This window comes from Chrysemys picta, chromosome 8 (genome assembly GCF_011386835.1).
Source record: "Chrysemys picta bellii isolate R12L10 chromosome 8, ASM1138683v2, whole genome shotgun sequence".
Classification (NCBI taxonomy): Eukaryota; Metazoa; Chordata; order Testudines; family Emydidae; genus Chrysemys; species Chrysemys picta.
Window position 1 is genome coordinate 55,266,885 of NC_088798.1, and position 12,588 is coordinate 55,279,472.

General features: G+C 55.2%; 2 protein-coding genes across 4 annotated transcripts in view; both read left to right on the forward strand.

The window, feature by feature from the left end:
- Window positions 1–3,408: 3,408 nt before the first annotated feature.
- LOC103305973 (2-5A-dependent ribonuclease-like) overlaps window positions 3,409–12,588 on the forward strand; it is a 41,291-nt gene continuing 32,111 nt past the window's right edge. Inside the window, exon 1 of one of the 3 annotated variants that reach the window (XM_065554491.1) lies at window positions 3,409–3,548. The gene's annotated coding sequence lies outside the window, so the exon portion shown is untranslated. Of the gene's footprint in view, window positions 3,549–11,912; window positions 12,012–12,588 lie in introns of those variants that run through there. The other 2 variants (XM_065554492.1, XM_065554493.1) reach the window with 2 other exon arrangements.
- The window catches only part of LOC101946660 (2-5A-dependent ribonuclease-like), a 66,024-nt gene continuing 56,912 nt past the window's right edge, over window positions 3,477–12,588 (forward strand). Inside the window, exon 1 of the mRNA XM_065554489.1 lies at window positions 3,477–3,548. The gene's annotated coding sequence lies outside the window, so the exon portion shown is untranslated. The remainder of the gene's footprint in view (window positions 3,549–12,588) is intronic.

A 12,588-nucleotide genomic window follows, 5' to 3' on the forward strand; every position in this document is an offset into this window, starting at 1 on the left:
AAAGATTGCTATCTGTTTATGTTGCTTGGATGGGTTTGGGGGAAGGCAAGAGAGACCCTAATAGGCATGTCAAACAGTTTCTCCACTACATTTGGTGCAGCAGCATTTAGTTGCGAGGCTGGAGTTGGCAGAACACACTGCCCAGCAAGACCCTCATAGCCCTCTGATTTGCCCATACCAGTACTTAAATCAGGAAGTCATGAAGGGGAGCTGTCTGAACAACAACACAGAGTGTCTGCCTGTCTCTGTTCCAGGCCCTGCTGGTGATAGACCAGGGGTGGGCAAACTTTTTGGCCCAAGGGCCACATCTGGGTGGGGAAATTGCATGCAGGGCCATGAATGTAGGGCTAGGGCAGGGAGTTGGGGTGTGGGAGGGGGTGTGGTATGCAGGGAGGGGCTCAGGAAAAGGGGTTGGGGTGGAGCAGGGGGTGCGGAGTGTGGGAGGGGGCTCAGGGCAGGGGGTTGGGGGCTCAGGGCAGGAGGTGTGCGGCAGGTGGCTCAGGGCAGGGGCTTGGGGTGCAGGAGGGTGCAGGGTGTGGCGGGGGCTCAGGGCAGGGGGTTGAGGTGCAGGAGGTGTACGGCAGGCGGCTCAGGGCAGGGGGTTGGGTTGCAGAAGGGGTGCGGGGTGTGGCAGGGGGCTTGGCAGAGGGTTTGGGTGCAGGAGCGGTGCGGGGTGCAGCAGGGGGCTCAGTGCAGGGGGTTGGGGTGCAGGAGGGGTGCGGCAGGGGGTTGGGGTGTAGGAGAGGTGCGGGGTGCAGCAGGGGGCTCAGGGTAGGGGATTGGGGCACAGGGTGCAGGAGGAGTTTGGGGTGTGGGTACCGGCCTGGCACCACTTAACTGGAGTGGCTCCAGGGTGGCAGCAGCATGCAGCGGGGCCAGGCAGGCTCCCTGCCTACCCTGGCCCCACGCTGCTCCCAGAAGCAGCTGGCACCAAGTCCCTGCGGCCCCTGGGGGAGATGGAGGGAGGCAGAGGGCTCTGTGCGCTACCCTCGCCTGCGGGTACCTTCCCTGAAGCTCCCATTGGCCACTGTTCCCCATTCCCAGCCAATGGGAGCTACTGGGGGCAGTGCCTGCAGGAGAGGGCAGCATGTGGAGCCCTCTGCCCCCCTGTCTTTGCCCCAGGGGCTGCAGGGCCGTCGGGCCGGCCGCTTCCGGGAGTGCCATGGCGATGGCAATCCCAGGGGCCAGATCCAAAACCCTGATGAGTCGGATCTGGCCCATGGGCCGTAGTTTGCCCACCCCAATGCTAGACTCTGGCTTCCAGTCCTGGTTTCTCCTCGACTTTGCACTTCAATTGCTGTCGGTCACCTAGTGCCTGACCCAGGCATCACAAGGCCAGATCCTGTAAACAAGAGTCAGGGTCAGTCAGGCTGGAGTTGGAGACTGGAGAGCAGAGCAGCACCGGGCTAGAATTTAGTGTCAGGAATCAGGGCAGAAGTCAGGCTGGAGTCAAAGTCTGGCACTGTAGCAGGCCAAGGTCTGTATGGTTGCCTGAACAATCCCTGGGGTTAGGAAGGGGCACTTGGCCAATCAGAGGGCTGCAGGTTCTGGCACTCTGAGTCTTGTGGATGGTTCGTCCTTTGATGCCTACTCTCCACAGTGCTCCTTACAGTTAGTAGCATACATGGGCCCTTTATATGTAAATGACTGAACGACAACATTTCATCAGCTTCTAAAAATCAAAGAGTAGAGATTAACTATAAAAACAACCTGACTGTATGGAAACATAAAGGGCCAGAGCTCTGCCATGACCAGCTCCCACTGGGTGCAGTAGGGAGGGGATGATCCATGAGCTAGCTATGATGCCCTGATTCTCCAGTCAGCCCAGGGTGTAAAATAGAGCAGCCTGTGGGCTGCTCTAACATGTGAGCTGGCAATGGTTCCTAAAGGACGCCTTGCCAGCAGATGGCAACCTCATTATTCAGTGAGACCAAACACCAATTGGAGATTGCTGGAGCATATTGTGTTTAGTCCATATCCCCTGCATTGCGGGCTCTGAGGAAGGGAGTGTAGCCAGCTCTATGCTCACTAAGGATAGCGAGGGGTTTGTGACCAGTCTCTTCTCCACGTATGCTCCTGACCAGTGCAAAGGGAGCAGAACCAGGTAGAAAATCTGCTCTGATTTTTATTCCATTTTTAATAATAGCTCCAATACTTCTGTTTAAATCACTTCCAGATTCCACACTTTTTGGGGGGTTATTTTCCTGAGTCTGTTTTGCATGAGACAGTGAGCAGAGTAGTGACTGAGCAGTCTAACTTTGGGAGCTGACAACTTATATCTGAAAACTATATTGTATTAAATTCACCTCTGAAAATACACAGGACACAACCTGGATAAGAGGGAAGCATTTCCTAGAGAACCTTGCCACTTGCCTAGTACAGTTTTTATGGATTTGTGTTTGCAGGCAATTGTTGCTGTCTCTTGTACTAAGGATAGGCTATACATCGGGGTGGGAAAACTATGGCCCGCGGGCCGGATCTGGCCTGTCAGGGCTTTGGATCTGGCCCACGGGATTGCCACCTTCGTGGTGCCGCGGGCCCCGCACCGCTCCTAGAAGCAGCCGGCATGACGTCCCTGAGGCCCCTGGGGAAGGGGGGAAGGCACAGGGCTCCACATCCTGCCCTTGCCTGCAGGCACCGCCCCCCGAGCTCCCATTGGCTGGGAACCTCTTCTGCATCCTGCACCCCAACCCCCTGCCCTGAGTTCCCGCTGCACCTCAACCCCCTGCCCTGAGCCCCCTCCTGCACTCTGCACCCCTCCCTGCACCCCTTTCCTGAGCCCCCTCCCATGCTCTGCACCCCCTCCTCTGTCCCAACCCCTTCCCCTGAGCCCCTTCCTGCACACCACACCCCCTCCCACACCCCGCACTCCTTCCTGCACCCCAACCCCCTGCCCTGAGTTCCCGCTGCACCGCAACCCCCTGCCCTGAGCCCCCTGTCACACCCTGCACCCCTCCTGCACCTCAACCCCCTGCCCTGAGCCCCCTCCTGCACTCTGCACCCCTCCCTGCACCCCTGCCCTGAGCCCCCTCCCATGCTCTGCACCCCCTCCTCTGTCCCAACCCCTTCCCCTGAGCCCCTTCCTGCACACCACACCCCCTCCCACACCCCGCACTCCTTCCTGCACCCCAGCCCCCTGCCCCAGCCCTACATTCATGGCCCTGCATGCAATTTCCCCACCCAGATTTGGCCCTCGGGCCAAAAAGTTTGCCTACCCCTGCTATACAACAACTAGGAACCCTGATGAAGATTTTACACGGCAAACATATCCATTCGTTAAAATTATCTATGATGTGTCATAAAGGAAAAGACCATAAGGAAGTCTCTGACTTCCTTCCTAAGACACTGCAGGAGAAACGAAACTAAAATACCTCACTGAGCACTCAGTGCACCTCTCTCCTCCATTACTCTGCTTTTTTCTTCTCCGTCCCTTGCAGTCCAATCCTCTGTTCTCCCGCCTCTTTGCTGAGCTGTGTGGCTAGAACTCTGAACAAACAAGAAGGCAAACACTCCTATGTGGGACTGCAGGCCTCTGAGGAAGAAGGGAGGTGAGTGACTGGTATATACAAGGTGGGCTGAGGAAGACAAGGAGAGCTGTTTGGATCCTCAGTGGGAAGGTTGTCGGCTGAGTTATTCCAGTCTTTTTAATGAGGAAATATTTACTGTTTGCTATGATTTTTTTCTTCTAATGTGTCTGTGGTGCCTTAGTAAAGGAAAGAAAAGGCGAGAGGGGCTATGGGCAGACATGCTAACCCTGCAAAAAAAAAAAGGGGGCAGAAATTGGGCTTGGTTTTGGCTTAATTGGCTTCTGAGTTGCTTGTAGCTTCTTCTTTTTTTTTTTTTGATCAGCTCCCGGCAAGGAGGGGCAAGGGTGAGGGGAGAGAGTCAGGTGTGTACAGTGGGCCCACCACAGTCCCAGACTGCACACCGGGGGGATCTAGTCACCGGGGCAGCGAGCTATATGGGCCCGTGGTGCACGGGCTTCAGGGATATTCAGGGCTGGGAGCCCGGCTCCACCAATGTTTGGAGACGGGTCTCTCCCCCGACCCTTCCTGAATCATCCCCTGGCCCCTGCGCGCCTCCTCTGGGCCCAGAGCATCCCTGTCTGATTAAAAGCGGGCAGCTGCCTTGCTGCTCCACCCTGCTCTCCCTTGTCTGCACTGCTGGCTGCTGCTGCCTAAGGCTAGGCTACAGCACAAGAGCAGGGGCTGGCCAAGACAGCTGGCTGCTGCTGCACGGGAGGAGGGGGAGGAGGCGCACACATGATTGGCGCCCTCTCCTCCCCCGGCATTGACAGGGAGGGGGCTTCCGGATGGGAGAGGTCTGGACCTCACTCACCTGGGCAACTGCTGGGGCTTTGGTGAGTGTCTGATCCTATGATCCATGCCCCCGCCCCTCCTGCCCCATGCTGGCAAGGGGCAGCCCCATCCCCCATGAGGCTACGGTGAGGGGCAGCAGGCTGCAGCAGGGGAGGAAGCCACATGTGATGTCAGCCCCCTTCCTCTTCTCCCCCCACCCCCCGGCACCCACCACAAGGGAGGCGGGGGGGAGCCTTCCTGGATCTGAGCAGCTGGGGCTTGGGTGAGTGTTGTGACACCGTGTGCCACCCCCAGTCACCTCTCCTGCCCCACGCTGAGCAAGGGCAGCCCCACCCCCCACCCCCAGTGAGGCTACGGTGAGGGGCAGCAGCAGTGGAGAAGGCCACATGTGATGGCAACCCCCCCCCCCCCCCGGCACCCATCATAGGGGAGCGAGCGGGCTTCCTGGACCTGAGAGGGGCCCTAGGAGCACGTGCAGTGACAGTGGTGCAGGGTGAGTGTGCTGTTGGGGTGGTGGGGAAGAGGTGGGGTCCCTCCCCCGGAGCTCATTGTTGCTGGTGGGGAGAGGGTTGGGGGGAGTCCTCCTCTCTGGCCCTAGCCCTGGGGCAACCTGTCTTCATCCCAAGCGCCTTATCCCTGGCCCGCCTCACCCCACCCCAGAGCCTGTGCCCCCAGCCAGAGCCTTCACCCCCTGTTCCCCAACCCTCAGCCCCAGCTCTGAGCCCCCTCCTGCATTCCAACCCCTTGCCCCAGACCCTGCACCCAAACTCCTTCCCAGAGCCCGTCCCCTACACCCCATCTGCCTGCTCCAGCCCGCACCCAAACGCCCTCCCAGAGCCCACCCCCTGCACTCCAACCAGGGCTGGCTCTAGGATTCTTGCCACCCCAAGCGCAAAAAAACCCCCAACCTCTGGAGCAAAAAAAAACCCACCTCCGGAGCCGCAGCACACAAAAAAAGAAAGTGTCCTGAATGCTGCCCCTGCCGCCCCGCATGTGCTTCGTTTGCTGGTGCCTAGAGCCGGCCCTGACTCCAACCCCTTGCCCCAGCATAGAGCCCGCACCCAAACGCTCTCTGAGAGCCCGGCCCCTCCCCCCTCCTGCACCCAAAATTCCTCTCAGACGCTTAGGGAGGTGTGTGTGTGGGGGGGGGGGAGGAATGACTTGGACCCATTCTAGGCACCACCAAAAATTATATAAATCTGCCACCTCTGCTAGTCACATAGCGTGTTGAGGTTCTTTAGGATTGGCTTGTTTTGAAATGGGATTAGCTTGATTTTTGGCTTATTGTGAAAGTCGGGGTGCTTATTTACTGTGTGAAAGTTGGCAACCGTGGCTAGGGTGGTTGAAGGCATGGTTCAATTTGAGTCTGGCTGTATTACAAAGGCAAGGAGTGCAAGAGAAGACAAAAGCAGAGGAATGATTAAATCCAGGAAGATTGTGATTCCTCTTTCCAAGGCAGTTAGTTGGGCCACAGTGACAGTATTTCCAGAGAAGATGCACACTGCTTAGGTCAGCCATTGTGCTCCCTCCCTCATCCTCCTGCAGCTGCTTTCCCTGTCCCTTTCCCACTGAAGGCCAGTGACATCTGAAAGTGGAGAGGCAAGTCTGACACCATCCCACTCAATAAAGCTTTATCAGCATGATGAGTGTTGCCAAAGTGTTAAAAGGAGCCAGCACCTCAGAGGCGTCAGAGCTGGGAGCCATCTGCCTGGGATAGGGCTTCCTGATGTATTTGAGGTCTGATCCCCTATATCCATTAGTCATTATTGCCCATCCCTGAGGAGTTGACAGAGTTCTCTGTAGCATGGTGTTGTCTGTACTTTCTCTCATCTTTCTCCCAGGCTTCAGGGGCAGTTTTTTTCCTCATCACTCTTTAATGACGAATGCTCTATTGTTGCTGATAGTTGAAGGAGTTCTTCTCACACTCCCTCTGATTTTGGACACTGTGGTAGGAGGGGCCTCTCTGTTTTAGGATATCCTCTATCACACTGGTTGCTCTGTCATTCATCTCTGAGTTTACACTCTGCTTTAGACCTTCTACCTCCAGGTTACAATCACTGCCCATGGATGTAGGAACTGGGAGCTTGTAGGGACTTTAGCCCTTCCAAAATGTTAGGGATTGCGGTAATAAATAAAGGAAACACAGGGTTTGGAACAGAAGCTCATCTGTCTCTATTAAAAGTGGACACATTTAGCTATGATACAAAACTACTGATTTAAAGCAATATTAAACAGCTATTATTTTTTTTAACTCTAGCTCCCTCTCCCCTCCCCCCCCAATAAAAAAAGGTGGCTATGCCGTTGCTGTTTCTCTATTTCATAGCATCATAGGACTGGAAGGGACCTCAAGAGGTCATCTAGTCCAGTCCCCTGCAGTCACGGCAGGACTAAGTATTTTATCTAGACCATCCCTGACAGGTGTTTGTCTAGCCTGTTCTTAAAAATCTCCAATGACAGAGATTCCACAACCTCCCTAGACAATTTATTCCAGTTCTTAGATTTCCTGACAGAAAGTTTTTCCTAATGTCCAACCTAAACTGTCCTTGCTGCAATTTAAGCTCATTGCTTCTTGTCCTATCTTTAGAAGTTAACAAGAACAATTTACCTCCCTCCTCTTTGTAACAACCTTTTATGTACTTGGAAACTGTTATCATGTCCCTCTCAGTCTTCTCTTTTCCAGACTAAGCAAACCCCATTTTTTTTTCTATCTTCCCTCATAGGTCATGTTTTCTAGACCTTTAATCATTTTTGTTGCTCCTCTTTGCAAATAAGTCCCAGGTAACTTCAGCCTCTGCCAGCATTCCAGGCCTGTGAGCTGCTGCAATTCCCAGAGATGGCCACAGGGTGTAGGACAGAGGTTCTCAAGCTGGGGTTTGGGAGACCTAAGGGGGTCATCGGGTTATTACATGGGGGGGGGGGTTGTGAGCTGTCAGCCTCTACCCCAAACCCCGCTTCGCCTCCAGCATTTATAATGGTGTTAAATAGATAAAAATATTTTTTTAATTTATAAGGGGGTCGCACTCAGAGGCTTGTCTGTGAAAGGGGACACCAATAAAAAAATGTGAGAACCACTGGTGTAGGGCAAGTGGCTTGAAGAATCCTTCTAGCAGCTGATGAGGCGTGATGAGCTCTGAGAATCACCACATGGTTCTGAAGCCCTGGGTGCCTCTCAGTTGTGCTCAGCAGGAGCCTGGGGAGAGAGGAGGTGATGCCTGTACCTGGTGAGGCCGTTTAGGCCTCTCTAAGTACAGGCATCACCTCCCAAGCTCCGGCTGAGCACATCTACACTCAATGTAGGCAAAATAGAGGGCAGTCCAGGCCCTGCCTGGGGGAGATCCTAAACAAGGTGTTTGACCTCGTGCTTACACAGTAGAATACTCCTCCAGCATGAGAAGAAGTAGTGAATGGAGATGAATAGAACCCAGAGCTGAGGTGGGAGATGAGGAAGAGAGAACTGTCAGGTTGGGGAGAGGGACAATTTGACATAGTCAAGTGATAATTTTTCCAGTCATGCAGGTGCTGGGCCGAGGTGCTAGAGGGGTTGAGGCCCATTTTGCTGAATTTCAGGCACTTTTCTCTGCCTCTTCCTCAAAAGGAAAAAATCACCTTACACTCAGCAGAATATGCACACAACCCTCCAGAGCCTGGGGTCTCATCAGCTAGACCTCAGCTTAGTTAGCAAATGTCCGTTGAAACCATTTTCAAATGTTGGCAACTCTGGCTAGTGTTTATAAAGCACTTTGATGGTTAAAGGTGCTAGATAGTGTAAGTGCTACATGCTGCCACTAGTGGGCATATCTAAACCAGATGGTAGGACTTCTCGGGCTAGGGTTAGGGTTCCCAAGGTATGGCTTATGGGGTTATGGTTAGGCTACCATATGATAGGACTATTAGGGATAGGGACAGGGTTCCAGATGGTGGGGCTCTTGGGCCTAGGGTTTTGGTTCCAAAACATAACACTCCAGGGGCTAAGTATATGGTTTCAAAGGGTAGTGCTCCCCGGCTAGAGTTAAGGTTCCAAAGGTTATGGCTCCACATGCTAGGGTTAGGCTTCCAGAGGGTTGGGCTCCCTGGACCAGGATTAGGGTTTGGAAGGGGAAAGCTCCCTGGGCCAGGGTTAGGGTTTCTGAGATTAGGATGTCCTGGGCTAGAGTTAGGGTTCCTATGGGTATGGTACTTGCAGCTACGGTTATGGATCCTATAGGTGGAGCTCCCAGCCCTAGGGTTAGGATTCACAGGGTATGGTACTTAGAGCTAGGGTTTGGGTGGCTATGGGTAGGGCTCCCCGCCCTAGGGTTAGGGTTCCTATATGTAAGTGGGAGAATGGTCCTGCTATTGTGGGGAACTTTCCTGGCTTCTGCACTACCCCGGTGAAGTGGGCTAGCAAAAGGATCTGAGTCCTCGCTCCCACTCCCTTTACCCAGAGGCCTCCCTGCCCTTGAGGACTCCCCTTCCACTCTCCTGTCTGGCAGAGTCCTTGTAAACTCCGACAAGGCTGGGCCCAGTTTTCCTGGGGGTCTCGACCCCCAACCCTGCTGTGGTCACCCAGGACAGGGGCTAGGGTGTTCCCACTCCGGGGTACTCTCTTTGCACTGGGCACCTCGGTGACCCACTGATCATTTCATACAATTTAAAGCAAATACAAGTTGTTTAATTAACAATTAATTTAAAAAAATAATAAGGAAAAATGGGAAAAGTTAAAGGAAAACACATCACCCTGCTCTGTGGCAGGGAACATCACAAACAGTGTCTCTGGAACGTCAGGGCAGTTCAGTCTGTTCCTTGTAGGTCCCAGGCTCCTTCTCAGGCCCTGGCTGTGCTGCAGAGATGCTGCGGGTCGAACACTTGCTCTGGCGGTGGCCACACACTCTCAGGCTCTAGGTGGCACGACCCTTATTCCCAGCGTTGCCCCTGCCCTGTCAGGGTTACAATCCACCTCCAAGTCTGGCCTGCAGAGCCTCTTGGCTGAGGTGTCTCCCTGCGCTGGGCCTGCTGCCCAGGGTCCCCCTTGCTCTCCCCAGCTGCTCACCACACCCAGTTCCAGACTGCTCCAGCCCCACACTGCCTCAGCCCGGCTGCTGCTGCTGATCTGCCTTCAGCTCCCTGGGCTGCTTCTCTGGCCTCTCTGGCTCTGGTTGCTGCAGCTCTGCCCCCAGGACAGGTCTGCTCTGCAGGCTGCTTCTGTGACTCTGCTCCCAGCTCTACCCTGCCTCCCAGACTGCTTGTCTGGCCCCTCTGACTCTGGTGGCTGCAGCTTTGCTTCCAGCAACTTAGCTCGGGCCCCTGCTCTCTCCTTAGCTCGGCCCCACTCTGTCTGACTCAGGCAATTCCAGGTCACACAGGGAGGATGGGACCCCCTTGGCCTCCTGACTCTCTGATTAGCCTGCCTGCCCTGTCAATCAGGCTGATCTGGAGCATTGGCCTCTCCCCATTGTTCCTGGGGACTGTCAGTCTCAGGCTCCTGATTTCCCATCGACTCTTCCCCTTTTAGTGCTGGGAGCTAGCCAACCAAAACACTAGGGTTACCATATCTATTAAATAAAAAAAGAGGACTCTCCACGGGCTCTGGCCCCGCCCATTTCCCCACCCCCACCCCACCCCAATTCCGCTCCTTCCCTGCCCTAACTCTGCCCCCTCCTCCCTCCCACTCCCAGCCACGGGGAAAGGGCTGCTCGAGTGCTACCGGCTTCACGGTTTGCCGGGCAGCCCCCAGACCCTGCACCCCTAGCCGGGCACTTCCCCTCCGGCGGCGCAGGGTCCGGAGGCATGGGGGCTGCCCGAAGCCGGTAGCGCTCGGGCAGCCCGGCTCTGTTTAAGAGCCGGGCTGCCCGAGCGCTACCGGCTTCGGGCAGCCCCTATGCCCGGCTCTTAAACAGAGCCAAAGTGTCAGGGGAGGAGCAGAGCCGCGGAGGCTCTGCTCCTCCGCTGACTCTTTGGCTCTGTTTAAGAGCTGGCTGCCCCAGCGCTACCGGCTTCGGGCAGCCCCCATGCCTCCGGACCCTGCACCGCCGGAGCCCGGGAGGGGAAGTGCCCAGCTGGCAGCTGGGGTCTGGAGGCAAGGGGGCTGCCTGAAGCCCATAGCGCTCGGGCAGCTCAGCTCTTAAACAGAGCCGAAGAGTCAGGGGAGGAGCAGAGCCGCCATTTTCCCGGACATGTTCGGCTTTTTGGCAATTCCCCCCGGACGGGGGTTTGAGTGCCGAAAAGCCGGACATGTCTGGGAAAAAGAGGACGTATGGTAACCCTACAAAACACTCCCACTGAATGTTAGTAAGGGGGCAACAGTCCCCTTACATATGGGTCAGGCTCTGTGCCCTAGAGTTAGCGTCTCTAGGGAGAGGGCACTTGGAGCTAGGGTTTGGGTGGCTATGGGTAGGGTACTTGGAGCTAGGGTTGGGGTTTCTATGGTAGGGTTTGCTCCCTAGCATATGGGTTGCTATGGGTTGTAGCCTGAACTCAGGGCCGGTTTTAGCAAGAGCGGGGCCCAATTCCTGGGGGCGGGGCTTGCGGCAAGCCCCGCTCCCAGGAATCGAGGTGCGCTCCGGCCGGGGTCGCCGGGCTTGGGTCCGGCCCGGAGCCGCTCAGCGGCTGGGCCAGGGGGCCGGAGCCACGCCGCGGGGGCCGGGCCGGGCCAGGCCGGACCTGAGCCAAGCCAAGCTGCGGGGGCCGGGCCGGGCCCGAGCCGAGCTGGACCCGAGCCGTGGGAGCCAGACCAGGCCGGACCCGAGCCAAGGGGGACAGGCTGGAGCCGAGCCGGGCCGGAGCCGCTGGGGCCGGCACACTCGGCCGGAACCGAGGCCGGACTGGGCCGCGCCTCCCCGGAGCCCTTCTCGTGCCCCCCGCCACCCCAGCTTACCTGGTGCTGCCTGCCCGCCCCTGCTTCTTTTCAGACTTCCCCCGAACCTCTGATTCACGGGAAGCAGGGGAGAGGGAGGAGCAGGGGGCGGAGCGTTCAGGGGAGGGGAGGAGGGGGAAGTGAGCTGGGGGTGGAGTGGAGAGCTGCGGCGCGGGGCCCTCTTAGCGTGGGGCCCAATTCAGCTGAATCGGCTGAATCAGCCTAAAGCTGGCCCTGCCTGAACTGTAGTTTATGTATTAAGTCCATTGATTACTTAAGAATCCCCAGTTATCACTTTGAGGGTTGACAGGATCTTGTCCCAAGATCAGGCCCAGTATTATTCAAATTATAATATAGTTGGGAACCCCCATGTGCACAGTTAGAACACACACACTATAGGAACTCTTCTGTATTTACATTTAGCACAGTCACAAACACCCCAACTCAGTAAGATAGACAGGGATATCACAGAATGTACATCGGCACATCCATATACTCCCACTATCTGTTGTGGAACAATCTGAAATGTTAGCCATCATCTTCCTCATCACCATCACCTTCTCCCTCATCACCCATGGCCATCATTCTGGCACATCCCAAGGACTACATTTCCTTCTCCTACTACCCTTAGGCTGGGATGCAATTTTTATAATATGATATGCTGACAAAGCTATGTTTGATGCATATTCAGTAGGGATATTTCCCTTTTTCCTTATATGTATATCCTCACCTTACTAATTTTGGTGTGTCCTTCTCCTATAAGTTCGTATATCAATGATCTTAACTTATTATCATATATGTCAATCCACTACCATGGGCCTCTTGTGGTTAGGTATCTACAGATGTAGCTCCTGTACCTGGTAAGTATCAGTTTGTTGCCATGACACTCTTGTAGTTGGGTCCTGTTCCTGTGGTCAGAAATTCCCCTTAAACACTCTATTTTCAGCTCCCCAATACTTGGGGTTTCCATTGGGCCGTTTATCTGTGCAAAGTTTATCTGTTCAAAGCTCATAGGCCTAAAGCCTTATGCTAACTTGCTGAAGCTAATCTCTTACAGGATACAGGCCTGTAGGTTTCTTGCCTTACTGCTGGATATAGTGCAAAGCAGAATATAATGCAAAGCAGTGAATATAATAAAGGCAATCTAGCCCACTGGGCTACAGGGTAGGGTACTTGGAGCTAGGGTTTGGATTGCTGAGGGTAGGGCTCCCATCCCTAGGGGAAGGATTCCTGTGGGTCGGGTAAATGGAGCTAGGGTTACATGGCTATGGTAGGGTACTTGGAGCTAGGTTGTGGGTGGCTATGGGTAGGGTCCTTAGAGCTAGGTTTTGTGTGGCTCTGGTAGGGTACTTGGAGCTATGGTTTTGGTGGCTAAGATTAGGTTACTTGGAGTTAGGGTTAGGGTTCCTGTGGGTATGGCTCCCCACCCTAGACTTA